Source organism: Lepidochelys kempii, chromosome 3 (genome assembly GCF_965140265.1).
Source record: "Lepidochelys kempii isolate rLepKem1 chromosome 3, rLepKem1.hap2, whole genome shotgun sequence".
Lineage (NCBI taxonomy): Eukaryota > Metazoa > Chordata > Testudines > Cheloniidae > Lepidochelys > Lepidochelys kempii.
In genome coordinates this window covers 3274377-3280411 of record NC_133258.1, presented here as the reverse complement: position 1 = coordinate 3280411, position 6035 = coordinate 3274377, and positions in this window count along the sequence as shown.

The following is a 6035-nucleotide window of genomic DNA, read 5'->3' as shown; positions in this document are numbered from 1 at the left end:
TCATCAAGTTGGGCCATTTCCAGCACAAATCCAGGTTTTCTCACCCCACTACCCCCCTCCAAAAACCACACACACAAACTCACTCTCCTGCTGGTAATAGCTTATCCAAAGTGACCACTCTCCTCACAATGTGTATGAAAATCAAGGTGGGCCATTTCCAGCATAAATCCAAGTTTAACCAGAACATTGGGGGTGGGGGGTAGAAAAAAACAAGGGGAAATAGGCTACCTTGCATAATGATTTAGCCACTCCCAGTCTCTATTTAAGCCTAAATTAATAGTATCCAATTTGCAAATGAATTCCAATTCAGCAGTTTCTCGCTGGAGTCTGGATTTGAAGTTTTTTTGTTGTAAGATAGCGACCTTCATGTCTGTGACTGCGTGACCAGAGAGATTGAAGTGTTCTCCGACTGGTTTATGAATGTTATAATTCTTGACATCTGATTTGTGTCCATTTATTCTTTTATGTAGAGACTGTCCAGTTTGACCAATGTACATGGCAGAGGGGCATTGCTGGCACATGATGGCATATATCACATTGGTGGATGTGCAGGTGAACGAGCCTCTGATAGTGTGGCTGATGTTATTAGGCCCTTTGATGGTGTCCCCTGAATAGATATGTGGGCACAGTTGGCAACGGGCTTTGTTGCAAGGATAGGTTCCTGGGTTAGTGGTTCTGTTGTGTGGTATGTGGTTGTTGGTGAGTATTTGCTTCAGGTTGAGGGGCTGTCTGTAGGCAAGGACTGGCCTGTCTCCCAAGATTTGTAAGAGTGTTGGGTCATCCTTCAGGATAGGTTGTAGATCCTTAATAATGCGTTGGAGGGGTTTTAGTTGGGGGCTGAAGGTGACGGCTAGTGGCGTTCTGTTATTTTCTTTGTTAGACCTGTCCTGTAGTAGGTAACTTCTGGGAACTCTTCTGGCTCTATCAATCTGTTTCTTCACTTCCGCAGGTGGGTACTGTAGTTGTAAGAATGCTTGATAGAGATCTTGTAGGTGTTTGTCTCTGTCTGAGGGGTTGGAGCAAATGCGGTTGTATCGCAGAGCTTGGCTGTAGACGATGGATCGTGTGGTGTGGTCAGGGTGAAAGCTGGAGGCATGTAGGTAGGAATAGCGGTCAGTAGGTTTCCGGTATAGGGTGGTGTTTATGTGACCATTGTTTATTAGCACTGTAGTGTCCAGGAAGTGGATCTCTTGTGTGGACTGGACCAGGCTGAGGTTGATGGTGGGATGGAAATTGTTGAAATCATGGAGGAATTCCTCAAGGGCTTCTTTTCCATGGGTCCAGATGATGAAGATGTCATCAATATAGCGCAAGTAGAGTAGGGGCGTTAGGGGACGAGAGCTGAGGAAGCGTTGTTCTAAGTCAGCCATAAAAATGTTGGCATACTGTGGGGCCATGCGGGTACCCATAGCAGTGCCGCTGATCTGAAGGTATACATTGTCCCCAAATGTAAAATAGTTATGGGTAAGGACAAAGTCACAAAGTTCAGCCACCAGGTTTGCCGTGACATTATCGGGGATACTGTTCCTGACAGCCTGTAGTCCATCTTTGTGTGGAATGTTGGTGCAGAGGGCTTCTACATCCATAGTGGCCAAGATGGTGTTATCAGGAAGATCGCTGATGGATTGTAGTTTCCTCAGGAAGTCAGTGGTGTCTCGAAGGTAGCTGGGAGTGCTGGTAGCGTAGGGCCTGAGGAGGGAGTCTACATAGCCAGACAATCCTGCTGTCAGGGTGCCAATGCCTGAGATGATGGGGCGCCCAGGATTTCCAGGTTTATGGATCTTGGGTAGTAGATAGAATATTCCAGGTCCGGGTTCCAGGGGTGTGTCTGTGCGGATGGATTTGTGCTGGAAATGGCCCACCTTGATTATCATGCACATTGTAGGGAGAGTGGTCACTTTGGATAAGCTATTACCAGCAGGAGAGTGAGTTTTTGTGTGTGTGTGGTTTTTTTTAAAAAGGGGGTGGGGGGGGTGAGAACCTGTATTTGTGCAGGAAATGGCCCACCTTGACTATCATACACATTGTGAAGAGAGTTGTCACCTTGGATGGGCTATTATCAGCAGGAGAGTGAGTTTGTGTGTGGGGGGGCGGAGGGTGAGAAAACCTGGATTTGTGCTGGAAATGGCCCAACTTGATGATCACTTTAGATAAGCTATTACCAGCAGGACAGTGGAGTGTGAGGAAGTATTGTTTCATGGTCTCTGTGTGTATATAATGTCTTCTGCAGTTTCCACGGTATGCATCCGATGAAGTGAGCTGTAGCTCACGAAAGCTCATGCTCAAATAAATTGGTTAGTCTCTGTCACGGTTCCTCCCCCACTCTGAACTCTAGGGTACAGATGTGGGGACCTGCATGAAAAACCTCCTAAGCTTATCTTTACCAGCTTAGGTCAAAACTTCCCCAAGGTACAAAATATTACGCCCGTTATCCTTGGACTGGCCGCTACCACCACCAAACTAATACTGGTTACTGGGGAAGAGCTGTTTGGACGCGTCCTTCCCCCCAAAATATTTCCCAAAACCTTGCACCCCACTTCCTGGACAAGGTTTGGTAAAAAGCCTCACCAATTTGCCTAGGTGACTACAGACCCAGACCCTTGGATCTTAAGAACAATGAACAATCCTCCCAACACTTGCACCCCCCCTTTCCTGGGAAATGTTGGATAAAAAGCCTCACCAATTTGCATAGGTGACCACAGACCCAAACCCTTGGATCTGAGAACAATGAAAAAGCATTCAGTGTTTTACAAGAAGACTTTTAATAAAAAATAGAAGTAAATAGAAATAAAGAAATCCCCCCTGTAAAATCAGGATGGTAGATATCTTACAGGGTAATTAGATTCAAAAACATAGAGAACCCCTCTAGGCAAAACCTTAAGTTACAAAAAAGATACACAGACAGAAATAGTTATTCTATTCAGCACAATTCTTTTCTCAGCCATTTAAAGAAATCATAATCTAACACATACCTAGCTAGATTACTTACTAAAAGTTCTAAGACTCCATTCCTGTTCTGTCCCTGGCCAAGACGACTACAGACAGACACAGACCCTTTGTTTCTCTCCCTCCTCCCAGCTTTTGAAAGTATCTTGTCTCCTCATTGGTCATTTTGGTCAGGTGCCAGCGAGGTTACCTTTAGCTTCTTAACCCTTTACAGGTGAGAGGAGCTTTCCCCTGGCCAGGAGGGATTTCAAAGGGGTTTACCCTTCCCTTTATATTTATGACAGTCTCTAAGGTGCCACAAGTACTCCTTTTCTTTTTTCATATTTCTAGTTTCAGATACAAGAATGATACATTTATACAGATAGGATGACCACACTCAGTAGATTATAAACTTTGTAATGATACCTTACAAGAGACCTTTTGCATGAAGCATATTCCAGTTACATTATATTCATGCTCATTAGCATATTTTCATAAAATTGTATAGGGTGCAACGTCACAGAAGCAACTAGGAGCAGAGCTTTTCTTCACCTGCTGCTCACAAACAGGGAAGAATTAGTAGGGGAAGCAAAAGTGGATGGGAACCTGGGAGGCAGTGACCATGAGATGGTCGAGTTCAGGATCCTGACACAGGGAAGAAAGGAGAGCAGCAGAATACGGACCCTGGACTTTAGAAAAGCAGACTTTGACTCACTCAGGGAACTGATGGGCAGGATCCCCTGGGAGAATAACATGAGAGGGAAAGGCGTCCAGGAGAGCTGGCTGTATTTTAAAGAATCCTTATTGAGGTTGCAGGAACAAACAATCCCAATGTGTAGAAAGAATAGTAAATATGGCAGGCGACCAGCTTGGCTTAACAGTGAAATCCTTGCTGATCTTAAACACAAAAAAGAAGCTTACAAGAAGTGGAAGATGGGACAAATGACCAGGGAGGAGTATAAAAATATTGCTCGGGCATGCAGCAGTGTAATCAGGAAGTCCAAAACACACTTGGAGTTGCAGTTAGCAAGGGATGTTAAGAGTAACAAGAAGGGTTTCTACAGGTATGTTAGCAACAAGAAGGTGGTCAAGGAAAGTGTGTTCCCCTTACTGAATGAGGGAGGCAACCTAGTGACAGGGGATGTGGAAAAAGCTAATGTACTCAATGCTTTTTTTGCCTCTGTCTTCACAAACAAGGTCAGCTCCCAGACTACTGCACTGGGCAGCACAGCATGGGGAGGAGGTGACCAGCCCTCTGTGGTAAAAGAACAGGTTAAGGACTATTTAGAAAAGCTGGACAAGCACAAGTCCATGGGGCCGGATCTAATGCATCCGAGGGTGCTAAAGGAGTTGGCGGATGTGATTGCAGAGCCATTGGCCATTATCTTTGAAAACTCGTGGCGATCGGGTGAGGTCCCGGATGGCTGGAAAAAGGCCAATGTAGTGCCCATCTTTAAAAAAGGGAAGGAGGAGGATCCTGGGAACTACAGGCCAGTCAGCCTCACCTCAGTCCCTGGAAAAATCATGGAGCAGGTCCTCAAGGAATCAATTTTGAAGAAATTGAGAGGCAAGTGATCAGGAACAGTCAGCATGGATTCACCAAGGGCAAATCATGCCTAACTAACCTAATTGCCTTCTATGATGAGATAACTGGCTCTGTGGATGAGGGGAAAGCAGCGGATGTGCTAATCCTTGACTTTAGCAAAGCTTTTGATACGGTCTCCCCCAGTATTCTTGCCAGCAAGTTAAAGAAGTATGGGCTGGATGAATGGACGATAAGGTGGATAGAAAGGTGGCTGGATCGTCGGGCTCAACGGGTAGTGATCAATGACTCCATGTCTAGCTGGCAGCCGGTATCAAGTGGAGTGCCCTAAGGGACGGTCCTGGGGCCGGTTTTGTTCAATATCTTCATGATCTGGAGGATGGCGTGGACTGCACCCTCAGCAAGTTTGCAGACGACACTAAACTGGGAGGAGTGGTAGATACGCTGGAGGGTAGGTGTCACGGAGTGTGGGGGAGTCCAGGCCCTGCACCCGTCTTCCTGGGATCCACTGAGACTCTCAGCCAGCCAGTAAAACAGAAGGTTTATTGGACAACAGGAACACAGTCCACAACAGAGCTTGTGGGTACAACCAGGACCCCTCAATCACGTCCTTCTGGGGGAGCAGGGAGCTTAGACCCCAGCCCTGGGGTTCCCTGTGTTCCTCCACCCAGCCCCAAACTGAAACTAAACCCACCCAGCAGGTTCCCTGCTGCAGCCTCTGTTCACATTCCTGGGCAGAGGTGTTACCTCCCCCTCCCCCTCCTGGCTCAGGTGACAGGCTCTCAGGTCTCCCATCCCCAGGGCACATTCCCAGGTCAACACTCCCCCCTCCCTGCTGAGTCACATCATCACAGTAGGGATAGGATACAGAGGGACCTAGACAAATTAGAGGATTGGGCCAAAAGAAATCTGATGAGGTTCAACAAGGACAAGTGCAGAGTCCTGCACTTAGGATGAAAGAATCTCATACACTGCTACAGACTAGGGACCGAATGGCTAGGCAGCAGTTCTACAGAAAAGGACCTAGGGGTTACAGTGGATGAGAAGCTGGATATGAGTCAACAGTGTGCCCTTGTTGCCAAGAAGGCTAACAGCATTTTGGGCTGTATAAGTAGGAGCATTGCCAGCAAATCAAGGGACGTGATCATTCCCCTCTATTTGGCATTGGTGAGGCCTCATCTGGAGTACTGTGTCCAGTTTTGGGCCCCACACTACAAGAAGGATTTGGAAAAATTGGAAAGAGTCCAGTGGAGGGCAACAAAAATGATTAGGGGGCTAGAGCACATGACTTATGAGGAGAGGCTGAGGGAACTGGGATTATTTAGTCTGCGGAAGAGAAGAATGAGGGGGGATTTGATAGCTGCTTTCAACTACCTGAAAGAGGCTTCCAAAGAGGATGGAGCTTGGCTGTTCTCAGTGGTAGCTGATGACAGAACAAGGAGTAATGGTCTCAAGTTGCAGTGTGGGAGGTTTAGGTTGGATATTAGGAAAAACTTTTTCACTAGGAGGGTGGTGAAGCACTGGAATGGGTTACCTAGGGAGGTGGTGGAATCTCCTTCCTTAGAGG